A 14030-nucleotide genomic window follows, 5' to 3' on the forward strand; every position below is an offset into this window, starting at 1 on the left:
GCATCGCCTAGATAGATATCTCTGGCTCTAGATCTTTCATGAAGAGGCAGCTTGACTCTACTGAAGATTTGTGGCCTCTACTGGGCTTTGGTCCAATTCCAAACTTACTCATGTGGGTTCTGTTCATCATAACACGTTGGACTGAGGGAAATCCCTGCAAGTCCTGCACTTTCCGCTGCCTATTACCTTGAATCCTTTTATATGTGCATTTCTACTGGACTGCCAACCAACATGCTGCCTGACTTCCCCTAGAGTAAGCAGTTCAAGAAAAGGAGAGAGAGAGAGAGAATACCCTCCCCTTAGAAACTGCCAAACTCCTGTTCATGTATGGGAGTCCTAGGTGAGGTGGTTCTAACTCCAAGATTTCTAATAAGCTCACAGAAGACAGTGGGCAGCAACAGGCAGTTGAACCAGCTTCCTGCTCATGCAAAAAACACTTTAGGAAGGCACAAAGAATGTGGTGCTTTCATAGAGAATTCCCTGTGGTGGAGGAGGGCTACTGAGGTTGCACAACTTGAGAACTATCAAATGTTCTACAAGATAGTCTGCATTACTTCTTATCAGCAACAGAGGCAATACAGGGTGATATGAAGACACCAGATGCCAGAAGTTGCAGAAAATGACAATGAATAAACCATGCAACTTCATATTCCCTCAACCTCAGAAGCAGATGTCCCTGCTTCCCTGTTTTCCTTGTTTTCAGACAAAGAGCAAGCATAGACAATTGGGGAGAAAGCTCTGGAAGAAAACTTTGAATTGTGAGCAATGACTGAGAGGATGATACTTGAATTTGATTGCATATTTCCTAAGAGAATCCGATATTTTATTGCCCTGGGTAGAATAAAAGCTACTGGTTTGGATTGAATTTGCCAGGTTTGTCTAAAAATAATTTCCCCTTTGCTGAGCAGGAAAGGGGGCATGAAAATATTTTCTGTTATTAAAAAAAAAAAGACAAAGTGAGTTTTTTATCTTTCAAATTAGCTGGAGTGACTATTCAGTCATAGTACGTCATTTGGGCACTTAATTCACTGCTCGTGGCTTAACTTCATGACTTAACCTGTATATATTTTAATCCCCATGTTAAATTTATATAAATCAAGCATCCAAAATAATTTTACATGCACTCTCTCTCCTCTCTATGGCATGATATAGACCTACATATTACGGTCTCATAAAGGTTATGGTCAGAATAGAGTAAAAGTGTATTTATTTTTAAAATTATGTAAATTAATTGACCCTCCCTCCATTCTCTTTACTTGGGATGGCTTCATCTCTCCTTGATAGTAGTAAGGGCCACAGGGATCAGTTCAGGCAAAAAGGTGTCACATTTTCTGGTAACTTATGCCAAGTCACAAAAGCTACTGGATAATTATGTTCTACTATTTTTAGTCTAGAAATGATTTATTAGTCATCTATTGCTGTATAACAAATACTCCCAAATTTAGAAGCTTAAAGCAGTATTTATTGTTTTATGTAAATAAATATTTATTATTGCACAGTGTCTGTGGGTCAGAGGTCAGGATGTGACTTAGCTGAGTACCTCTGCCTCAAGATTTCTCATGAAGGGACAGTTAAGCTGTCCGCCAGAGCTATGGGCTGTGAAGACTCATTTGGAGGTGGGGGGATTTGCTTCCAGTTTTGCTCATGTGGTTATTGAAAGGTCTCAATCCTTACCACAGGGCTGCCTCACAACATGGCAGCTAGATATCCCCAGGTTAAGTGACCCAAGAGAGTGATACAGAGATAGAGAGAGAGATAGAGAGAGAGAGACAGAGGCAGAGACAGAGAGAAACATGGAGAGCTCTAGAAAGCATTCCCGGGACAGAAACCATAGCATTTTTCTAACCAAATCTCAGAAGTGGTATCTGTCACAAAAATTCTGCCGTATCCTATTCATTAGAAGCTAATAAATCCATCCCACATCCAAGGGGAAGAAATTACACAAAGGCACGAATATCAGGAAGCAGGGATGATTGGGAGCCATCTTAGAGGTTGCTTACCACAAATTTCCTCTGGGAAGTGATGCCCACAGTGCAACAAGTTAGAAAAAATTAACTGATAAATACTTGGTTTCACTCTGGGCACAAACACGTAACAAGGAGAAAGAACCAGCTAATACCACAACTGAGTAGCTCTTAGTGATTTCCTATATGATCTCACACTTTGTATTCAACTCAAATCCCTTCTGTCTTCCTGTCTAAGGATGAACTTCTGATATCATACACTGTGTCCCTACATGTTCATATTAGCCTGTGGTTTTCCTCATTATAATTGCCTTAATAAAAACAACAAGAATGGCAAACACATAATTCTGTGTGCCATGTGCCATCCTAAGCACTTCATATTTTCAGTTACTGCTTACCAGAGCACCATGAGAGAGGCCATGTATTGTTACACATATTTTATGAAGGAGGAAAAGGGAGGCACAGTGATGGTAAGGCTCTTTTTCAAAATCATAGAATTAGTAAGTTTGGGAGATTGTTTTGGGACCCAGGAAGACTCCTCTAAACCACTGCATTTTTCTCATGACAGAAGGGCACTCTGTATCTGAGGAAACTATGCAGTTTGATGTCAGCCATGCCCTCCGTTCTGGTTGATTCAATTTAAACAGTGTTCTTGGCTCACCTTGATTCTTTGGCCACAAGGATGAAATCATTCAACAACCTTCTCATCATTTCTCCTGTATCCTAACACTTCTTTCTAGGCTGGTCATCTGGGTGTCTGGCATCCACTTCCCATTGGTCCATATTGCCCCAAATTTCCTTACCCCCAGTCCACGTAGTTCAGTGGGATTTGTTCTTCCCACCTTCAAGAATAAGGGAGTTCACATTATCCGGGAGAACCAGCCTCATATTCCACCAGGGACACAGTGATTTATATGGAGATGTGACACAAGCCATTTGACACCATTTCAGGAATTTGTGGTAATCATTAAGGAAGAAATGCTTTTTCCACCTAAGAAGTCGGTATAAGGAGGAGTCTAGAGCTGCCCCCTCTGTGTATATCGACGCTGCCTAAGGATGAAGCCAAAAAGATGAAAGCATAACTAGGAGATAAACAGAGTGTCCTTCAGTGTCCTGTAATATTTTAGCATCAGATACAGGGCTCAATGGGAAGTCTTAGTCCTAAAGTCATTACATTTCCATTATTCTTAAGCTTTTTGGATTAATTTCTATCCCCAATGATCACAAAGCCCTACCTAATAAATTTCCTGGAGATGTTTTTCTAAATCCAATAAGTCATTAGATTCCATTTCTAATCACATCACATAGAGAATATTTCCAACCATCTGTAATCACATCACTCAAACCTATGGCCTGTCTAACTAAATATGTACTAATGACGTAACTTGACAAGCATTCTTCCTCCAGACCATTTTTTTCTCCCCAATACTCCCACTGGTCTCCCATCTATTATGTGTGCCTTTCTAAATGTCTTCTATTACTTTAAAAAGTCCATCTCCCCATTTCTCAAATCTTCCCTCTTGATCACCACCCTGGCAAAACAAATAAATGAATAAAGTAACAAAATCAATCCAGGCTGGTTTCTTTGTTCTCATCCCAAAGCATGAGCTCCACACAGAGTGACAGTAACTCCAAGTAAGTTTTTTGAAGAAATGTATTAACTCCACTTACTGGAACTGATTACTTCTCTGTCTGAGATAGTATGGAAGCAATTGAAGAAAATATTCTCACACCGAGGACGTTCCCAAGCTTAAAATTCAGGCTCAGTGAATGAGTGCTCTGAGATCTTGATCCAATTGCTCTTGTTGCCACGCCTGATGATGAAGGTCCCTCTGTGCCTGTTACATTCCAGCTTCAACCAGCGAAGTTCTTGCCTGCAGGCAAGAAGTAACTTCCAGGAGAATCATGTTTCTGGGTGTCTAGTGAGCCATGTGGAAGTCATGGGGTTTTAAGCTGAGCACAGGAGAGAAACGGCGAGTAGATGTCCAGAATTCATTATCCTGTTTCGCTGTTTATGGCTGCCTCGGACCCTGTCTTCCTCGTGTATTACCACACGCGCTAACCCCAGCTACATGCTCACAGCAACTGGGTATTTCCCTTTGTAATTTTGTTTTCGATGCTTTGTGTATTCATATTTTATGATCTGAAACATTTCTTGCAGTTGTCTGCGTCTATCTCCGAACTGCACTTTTGAATAGAAGGTAATTTGTTTTCATTTGTCTTTAATTAAGTAAATATTTCTGGCTCACTTTATGCTCCGTTGATCTTTTTTTTTAATCCCAATAAACCATTAGAGATTTCTACTGCCTGAGTTAACATGGCAGAAAACATGTATTCTTTCTCTATACATGTAGCTTTGGTCCTTATATTGGAGAAGCTCATAAGAAAATACCGTTTATACACTCAACGCTCACATTAAACCTACCGAGATACACTGTGTAGGAAGGGAAGTGGCACGTGCACTGGGTCTTGCTATATCACTGGCCAGCATGTGAGTTAGTTCTCGTGAATTCGCACCCTAACATCTGTTTAGTACCTTCCGTGCATCCTTCTTTAACAAAGATAAGCTGCAAATCCACAAGCCACTGCTTCAAGGGATAGACAGAACGTAGCTACTGGATATTGGAAAATATTTTTAGGGAATTGAAAAATTACTGCTTGGGATTGAAAGCAGTGTTTCATACTTCTCCAATTATATTCAATGATTGAAGATATTCTTTTCCTTCTACTTTAAAAAAAAAGTTTTAGATTTATTTATTTATTTGAGAGAGAGAGAGAAAGAGAGAGCACACAGAGGGAAAGGAAGAAGCAGACTCCCTGCTGAACAGGGAGCCGGATGTGGGGCTCGATCCCAGGAGCTTGGGATCATGACCTGAGCTGAAGGCAGATGCTTAACAGACTGAGCCATCCAGGCGCCCCTTTTACTTCTATTTTTATGAGTTTTTTTTTTTTTTTTCTGTTTTTGTCCTTATTAAAACTTACTGATACTTCGGTATAATAGAAATAGTTTGAATTCTTCGATAAAGAACCCCAGATCTAGATTTGACCCTTAACTACCATGACTTAGCTGTGACCTGTATCACATTTCTCAAAACTGAGCCTCAGTTCACTCAACTGTAAATGATTATAATATTTATAGCTGTTTGAACATGAGAAATAAATACAGCAAGTAGCAGGTGCCCAGTAAGTGGTAGCTATTGTGTTCCTGATCTTTTAAAATGAATAGACCAATTTGGTTACCAAATAAAAATACCTACTATCTAAGTAATTTTTCTATAATTTAAAAATGAAATATATGTAAAAGGATTTCAAAATTCATACTACCGATCTGATATGCAGAGAACATGAAACTACTTTATTTTGATTATAACTAATGTGATCCTGCTAAGCTATTTTACCACATGTCTGAATTCATCCAGACACTAGGCAAAACATTCTTGGGTGGACTTTACTCTTAAACATTTGCTCTTTTGTGAAACTCACGTCCTCTCTTCTGTAGTTTGCAACCCTTCTGAAATTTTTTCTCCTAATCTGCCTTATGTTTCTCAGTTCCCTTTGCTGATTCTCCCTTGTCCACTCAACCATTAAAGGCTGTTTCCTCAAGACTTGGTTCTCAGCCTATTTTCTTCTCACAGTACACTTTCTTTCAATTTCATATATTCACTTAGCATTGATTATCATTCATTTGCTGACTAACCCCAGTTCATATCCTCCAGCCCATTCTTCTTGTCTTGACCCCAGACCTTTATGTCTCTGGTCAAAACTTAACCTGCTATTTCCTAGACACCACAAATAAAGTATGCCCAATAATGTAACACATGATCTTTTCCCCAAAACATCTCCTCTCCTCCAGTTTTCCCGATTCAGTAAATTGTTACACCATGTAGTCAATAGCTCTTGTCAGAAAACCAGGAATCCTTTTTGACCTGTCCTCCTCTTGCAAGACTTACATTCAATCAAATGCCAAGTTAACTTCTCTCCGATTCTGCTGCCATTATCATTGTCAAATCTATCATATTCTCTAACATAGATTATTATAAAGGTTTACCAGTCTCCTCGGTTATTTTCAAGGAATGTTTTTGTTAAGTTTTGGAAAATGAAAGAGGTGTGTGTTTGTGTAGGGAAGAAGAAAGCAACAAAAACAAATAACTCTGTTTTGTTTTGATTTTCAAAATAAACATGGGTACAATAGAGACATGGCTCCTGGACTCTGTTACATGTAGAGCCAAGGTTTCTGCATCAGATTGCAGCCTGTGGGGAAAAGAATGAAGCTTCTTTTATCATCCTTCTGGCCAGTGAGCTGGTTCTCTCTAAAGTAGCAAAGTGTGTGTCATTATAAATCATGACAGTAATTCGTCTTTTAGCTCCATTGGTTTTGGAATGTGGGAAATTCTTGGCAGGTTTTGGCAATAGGGTATCTATCAAAGTTAATTTTCATGGCATTAGGGTTTTTCATTTGTTATCCATCTCAGGAGGGAATTGGGAGAGGCTAAATCACAAACCACTGGCCAGATGCCATCCTCACCCCAAAATAGACATCTCCAGTTTTACCAACACGTTATTTTCATGGTCCTTATGAAATCTGTAAGAAAAGAAGAGAAGAATCACTCTATAATAGCAGATGATTGGCTCACTGAATCGTTCTTTGTATAGACTGGCTCTTAAAGTGAATTGACTAATTTGGTGTTTTAAGTCTGTTTATTTAATAATAATATCTGATGCCTAAGTAGCATGTCCCATATGCTAGGCATTCTTCTGAACACTTTCGCATACTAACTCATTTAACACTAACTCATTTAATCCTGACACAAGCCCTGTGAGGTAAGTGGTATTATGAGCCTCATTCTACAGATGGAAAATTGAGGCACCAAATGGTTTAGTGCCCGTTACCATGGGCAAACAATGAGTATGTGGCAGAAGTGGGAATCAGAACGGGGCTATCTGGCCTTAGAGCCCAAGATCTAACACGTAGAGCTGTACAGTTAATACTACTCCATTTTATATATCTTTCACAGGCATTTGGATTTCGGCTTAAGTACATACTTCCTAAAACAGGACTGTTTCTAGTAAAAAAATAGACTTGATGTGTAACTATTATCAGGCAGAATATGTGCTGTCTTCACACAGATTGTCCAATGCAGAGCTTATCAGAGATACTCAGCACTATTTTTCAACATGCTTTAGAGGTAGACAGAATGCAATATATATACATATATATCCTTGTATCTATACCTATATTTCTATATATATATATATTTTTTACTTTAAGGCATGTAAATATTGAATCTTAGAATTAAAAAAAAATCACTATATTTAAAGAATCGTCATCTTTCCTGGTCTTTAAAATTCTAGCCTTAGAAAGGAGGCATTATTGAATCAATGACACAAGCTGATGAATAAAAGAGGTATCTTTTGGTCAAGCTGAGGGTTGATAACTGAGTCGGAAATATTAGCAGGGCTTTGTGTCCTACTCAAAATATAAGTAAATCACTCACTGGCATCTCTAGTGTTCTCAATTCTGGTAACTTTTAAAAAAACTCAAATGAAAAATAGATTAAAATAAACAAATACAACTATTTTGCTTTTGGTTTTCCGAATTCTTATATACTCAAACTTTTAGGAACCTCATTCTCAAGCTACAGAAGCTTGTTATTTTTTAACCACAGTTCACATTACCCACAGGTCCCCAAACCTTTTATGAATGCAGTAAATTAAATAAGTAAATTAAACAGAGATCACAGGTTTTTCTCATGCATATTGAGGTCAGGGCTTGGAAATCATTTCACACTGACCACTTCCGTAACTTTTTCTAATGTTATCTATGAAGGTGAATAATTGTGAATATCTGGACTAATCATCATTGTTTATATAGGGAATGAAAATGGAGTAACATAATAGATTTGTCATCTGCTTACTGGCTTGAATTGATGATTAAGTGAGTAATACAGTCATAGGTTACTCATCTGGGAGCATGGTTATGTGAACACTCCCAGCCAGTCTGAAGGGAAAAGAATAGATATTCAGCATGGCCAGCCTCTTTCTCCTGCAATAAATGTGGAGAGACTAGCTTACTACAATATAAAAAGTGAGATTCCAGTGACTTGCCTGTAAGACTGGGAGTGAGAAGGCAGCAAATTCATTTAATTGCAGAGATCCAAAGATGGTTTTTTTTTTTTTTTTTTTTTTTAAAGATTTTATTTATTTATTTGACAGAGAGAGACATAGCGAGAGCAGGAACACAAGCAGGGGGAGTGGGAGAGGGAGAAGCAGGCTCTCCGCAGAGCAGGGAGCCCAATGTGGGACTCGATCCCAGGACCCTGGGATCATGACCTGAGCCGAAGGCAGACGCTTAACGACTGAGCCACCCAGGCGTCCCAAAGATGGTTTTCATGTAAAACTTGAAATGACAGCAAGACAGACAGCATTCATGTATTTCACATGCAATTATAGGGACTCTAGGGGACCAGATGAATAATAATAGAGGAAATGAAAAAAACAGAGAAGATAGAAAAGGAAAGTTTCTGTTTCTTTCCTTTGAATGTCTTAATACAATGGTTGTGTGAAGCTAAATAATGTTTAAAAATGCTATAATAAAGCAAATGTATTTGAAATCATTTTATAAAGATTAACATATTACCCTAGCAGAACTGATCAGTATGAAATGATTTCCAGGCCCTGACTGCAATATGCATGAGGAAAACCTGCGATCTCCATGTAAGTAACTATTTGATTTATCTCATTTATAAGAGATTTGGTGACTTGAGGACAATGTGAATGTGGTAAAAAACCAAACAAGCCTTCTGGAGCTTGAGAATGACTCACCTGGAAGTTTGAATATATAAGAATTCAGGAAATTGAAAACAAAACCACAACAAGACAGCACTTAGAAGCTATGCCATCTTCCCCACATTTTACATTAGTAATTGCATATTGCTTCACAGTGTTAAAGGAGTGGGGAAAAGGAAAGACCTTGCTAACCTCCACATCAGTGCACTGTAATATACTTATTATAAGGTGTACCCTGCCATATACATATTTTGGCTTTCGTACGTCACTTCTTACCCAACAATCATCTCGAGGAATGGTCATTAATCTCCTAAAAATAGGTAAGGAACAGGTTCTCTAAATTTTATTCCAGGATACCTATAAGAGGTCACTCGCATTGGCTGTATCTCAAAGAGCTCACCTTAGAAGCTTGGTGGGTGAGGGATAAGAAGTATTGGATCATGGGGTATGGCAGAAGCACACTGTATAGGAAAAAAAGCAATAGTCCATAACATACAAAAGTTCTGGTTTCTAGTTCCAGTTCAGTTCTTCCATTAACCACATGACCACTTGAAAACTTAACTTAAAAAAATCTTTTTAAAAACCTGTCATCATGTATATAAATGGCAAGTTAAACATAATTTTAATATTCATTGGCATTAAGTAAAGCTATAGAGTACAGCATTATATCTATGTAGGTGTATGAAACTACCAGTATAGGATAGTCATTAATTGGTTATTCCTCGACAAAGTTCTAGAAAACCAGAAAAGAGTCAAATAACTAAAGTTATAATTAAGGTTACCCAGTATCCTTTTCAAGATTGAAGTTCTAAGTGGTGCATGATAATAATTCAGAAATATGTTGGCCCTGCTTTGGAAGTCAGGTGAGAAAGGAATGACTACAGGAAAACAGTGTTTCATAGGGGTTAAAAGCAAGGATATTGTAATCTGATAGACATAGATTCAGGTCCCTGCTCCATAGTTCCTAACTTGAGAACTTGAGCAAATTAATTAATCTCTCTGTGCTCCAGTTTTCTCATCCGTACCATGTGAATAAAACATAGCATCCCCTGCCAGGTGGAAACAATTAAAAGAGTCTCTGGTACATCGTAACCATCAGTCATTATTTGTATTAGTTGTATTTAATATTCTTGGGCATCTGCCAGTTTTAGTCTCACCTTCCCCCCACCCCACCATACATCAATAATCCTCATTTCTTGTTTAGAATTAGAGTTTCCACACTGTACCACTTTAGGAGATCCAGTCCCATTTTCTCCTGCGTGATTGATGGCTCTGTGCGACCCATGGCTCTATAAATTAGTATGTAAATATTTGCTCGGGGAATTCAGAAAAGTGGCTACCTAATTAAATAATTTTCATGCTAATGAGACTGAAAGGAACTTGATCTTATTCTCTCCATACATAGCAGTACTACAATTGACCTGATAGATATATTTGAGACTCTGTTTTGTTGCCCCCTTAAAGTCTGAAAGTTTGCAAAAGTATTATTATCCTATAATGGTAAATGTTTAATTTTTGTCTAGTGCTCAGCATACCCTAGACTCTTTAATCCTAGATAACTGGTATCCACAGAAATTTTCTCCTACTATGCTCATGCCTGTCACATGTTTTGATGCATGGTATTGTTAATTGAAGAGTCCCTTCCATTCCCATGTGGATCTTTTTCATCCTTTATAGTTTAGCTTTTTCATGAGCCACTTCTTAATCAGTTATTTATCATGTTTATATGTTTTATATGTTGATTTATCCCTTCTCTGATCATTTACTTGCTGTTAGCAAATATTCTGTTGATATTCTCAAATAGTTTTATGTGAGTGGAGCTGTCCAGTTCCCAGTTTTGGGGGGAGTCAAAGACAAAATCCATTTCAGGAAGACCACCAAAAAGCACAATTTGCAATAAGTTATTCTAAAATTCACTTATGTGTCAAGTCTCTGATGTCAGAAACAAAGCATGGTCTCAGTCAGCTCACAGCATTTGTGTAACACTATGCCATCAGTTTGTTTAGAAACTAAGAATTCCTATTGTTCTATTGCTCAAGGTTAATACTTCTCAGAATCCTGGTTCTTGATCACTGAGTTCTTATAACTAGGTAATCCAGGGTGGAAATCTTGAACTATAACAAAGCAATCTTTATTTTTTCTTTTCTTTTTTTTTTTATTGTTATGTTAGTCACCATACAGTACATCATTAGTTTTTGATGTAGTGTTCCATGATTCATTGTTTGGATATAATACCCAGTGCTCCATGCAATACGTGCCCTCCTTAATACCCATCACTGGGCTCACACATCCCCTCACCCCCCTCCTCTCTAAAATCCTCAGTTTGTTTCTCAGAGTCCATAGTCTCTCATGGTTCATCTCCCCCTCTATATCCCACCCCCCTTCATTTTTCCCTTTTTTCTCCTAATGTCCTCCATGCTATTCTTTATGTTCCACAAATAAGTGAAACCATATGATAAGTGACTTTCTCTGCTTGACTTATTTCCCTTAGCATAATCTCCAGTCCCATTCATGTTGATGCAAAAGTTGGGTATTCATCCTTTCTGAAGGCTGAGTAATATTCCATTGTATATATGGACTACATGGTCTTTATCCATTTGTCTGTTGAAAAGCATCTCGGCTCTTTCCACAGTTTGTCTATTGTGGACATTGCTGCTATGAACATTGGGGTGCATATGGCCCTTCTTTTCACTACACCTGTATCTTTGGGGCAAATACCTAGTAGTGCAATTGCTGGGTCATAGGGTAGCTCTATTTTTAATTTTTTGAGGAACTCCCACACTGTTTTCCAAAGTGGCTGTATCAACTTGCATTCCCACCAACAGTGTTAGAGGGTTCTCCTTTCTCCACAACCTCTCTAACATTTGTTCTTTCTTGCCTTGTCAGTTTTCGCCATTCTAACTGGTGTAAGGTGATATCTCAATGTGTTTTTGATTTGAATTTCCTTGATGGCTAATGATGATGAACATTTTTTCATATGTCTGTTAGCCATTTGTATGTCTTCTTTGGAGAAGTGTCTGTTCATGTCTTCTGCCCATTTTTTGACTTTATTATTTGTTTTTTGGGTGTTGAGTTTGAGAAGTTCTTTATAGATCTTGGATATCAGACCTAACAAAGCAATCCTTAATTAGTAAAGCAGGAGCATTCAAAAACAAGTGAAGTGGAACTGAATATTATCTAGCATCAGAATGAGTGAGAAAATTACCCACTGATTGCTTAAAAATCTGTACCACAGAAACCCTCAAAATTAACTTCTTCTTCTTAATTAGATAATATTTTCAGATAGACTGTATTATATATCTCTATATCTTCACCATGATGAGTAAATCTTAGCACCAGAGGCAACCACTAGTATTAGCTTTCCTTCCTCTGACTCAGCAAAACAATGCAACAGCCCCAGGCAGTCTCTGCTTTGAGCAAAGACCAGGATCTCTGAGTGAATCTCATCAGGTCTGCCTATGGCTCTTCCTGTTTCAGAGACCTAGGAACCAAAAGGATGAGCTGCTTGACCACCCACTGCAGTTTGCACTTGTGTGCGCGCGCGCACGCACACACACACACACACACACACACAGAATATTCAATAGTGGAACAGACAGGTGATAATACTCAGTAAATAGAATGTAATCAATAAAATTTCCAGTATAATTGGATATTTAATATCTGATTCCTGCCATCCCTTCCATGTGTGAGCACTCATGTCCCTTTCTATAGATTTAATTGTGGATAACTTGAGCCTAAAAGGCTTCCTTAGGAGAACCTCTGTTCCCTAAGCCACTGTTTCTCCAGCCACCTGAAAGCCTTTCCTGGATGCCATGTGACTCACTTATGAATTTAGCTAAGGCTGCAGGGGCAAAATCTTGATTTTGTCCTTGCCTGAGGCTGTCACTCAATAGGCCCTCAGTTTTATCTTGTACTGCCTTGATGGGAATCAATGGCATCATTCAACCCTGCAAGTCCCTGGATTTCTTAATTGTCAAAATGCTCTTTTCTTCCTTTCTGTAAACAGGCCAATCTTTGTTTGTTTTCTGAGATCACCTCTTTGTTGTATTACCTTTTTTTAAAACCATTCAATAGAAACTAATTCACTTTAAGAGCAGTCTCTTTTTCTACTTTTTTTTTTTTTTTTAAACTCAAGTAAGAAGCTCATTAGGGACATTATCTACCTTTTACTTTATCTTGGGCAATATTTTTTCAAAATGATTTCCCACAGTGTAACATGAATAACCATTTTTATAGCTTCATATAATAATTTTTTTTCACTGTCGAAGCCCCGTTTCCAAAGCAAGGGCCCCATGGTGTGGATTTATTGTTGTTGCACTATCCCATTTCTGCTGTTGATTTCTGGATTTCTCAGCAGAGTAGGTGGGTTAGGATGCAGTTATAAACGTCTTGCACACATCTGCTGGGATGGCCAACAGGCCCTGGGGATGTGCTATGGCTCGTCCTCTTTAGTTTAGGTTGCTGCAACCTTGGACCTCAGCAGAAGTAGGATTGGGGGTCTGGCATTCCTCACCAGAAGCCAGTCTGACTGCCTGGGGCCCTTTTGGTTCCTGTAAGGCTGTAGATCTATAGCCCGGAGGCCACAGTTCAATCCTCCATTCTGGCCTCAGAAAGTCCCTCCGCCGCACCTGGCGGCACCTCTGGGTGAGGGACTGCCACACAGTGACTCTGAGCAGAGGGTGGGGCAAGTCATCCACCTGCTAAACTCCTTATGGAGGAATCTGAGGCTAGGGTCTCTGGCACCCGGAGCAGGACGTGTTTCCTATACCATGACTTTCTTGCTGGGCCCAGAGAGATCCCAAGATCCCTCCCTTTCCTAGGAATCTGGGAAGAATGGTTATGGCTTCAGAAGCTTTGTCCTGATTGGCCATTCTCTGAGCCACCCGTGACGCTCAGCATCTCAGCCTGTCCTCTTCTTTCCCGGCCCCTTTATCAGGACCCGAGCTTACTCTCCTGACACACCCAAAGTCACATAACCCACCCTGTGGGTTCCACTTGCACCTTGGAAAAAGGCCTTTATTATTATGGCAAAATTTTTTTAAACTGAGATCAAATTAACACATACTATTGTGTTAGTTTTAAGCTTTGCGCAGTGGCAGTATCGTAGCCAATGAGGTTTATCTGAGGCGCGATTATGGCTAATTGAAAACTATTGTGTTAGTTTTAGGTGTACAGTATAATGATTAGATATGAAATTATCACCACAGTAAGTCTAATTAATAACCATCACGACACGTAGTTAGAAATGTTTTTCTTGTGGGGCGCCTGGGTGGCTCA

General features: G+C 38.9%; 1 pseudogene; it reads left to right on the plus strand.

Moving 5' to 3' along the window:
* The first annotated feature begins 13834 nt into the window (after window positions 1-13834).
* On the plus strand, window positions 13835-13954 carry LOC116642866 (annotated as a pseudogene).
* The last annotated feature ends 76 nt before the right edge of the window (window positions 13955-14030 follow it).

This window comes from Phoca vitulina, unplaced genomic scaffold (genome assembly GCF_004348235.1).
Source record: "Phoca vitulina isolate PV1807 unplaced genomic scaffold, GSC_HSeal_1.0 scaffold24, whole genome shotgun sequence".
Taxonomy (NCBI): domain Eukaryota; kingdom Metazoa; phylum Chordata; class Mammalia; order Carnivora; family Phocidae; genus Phoca; species Phoca vitulina.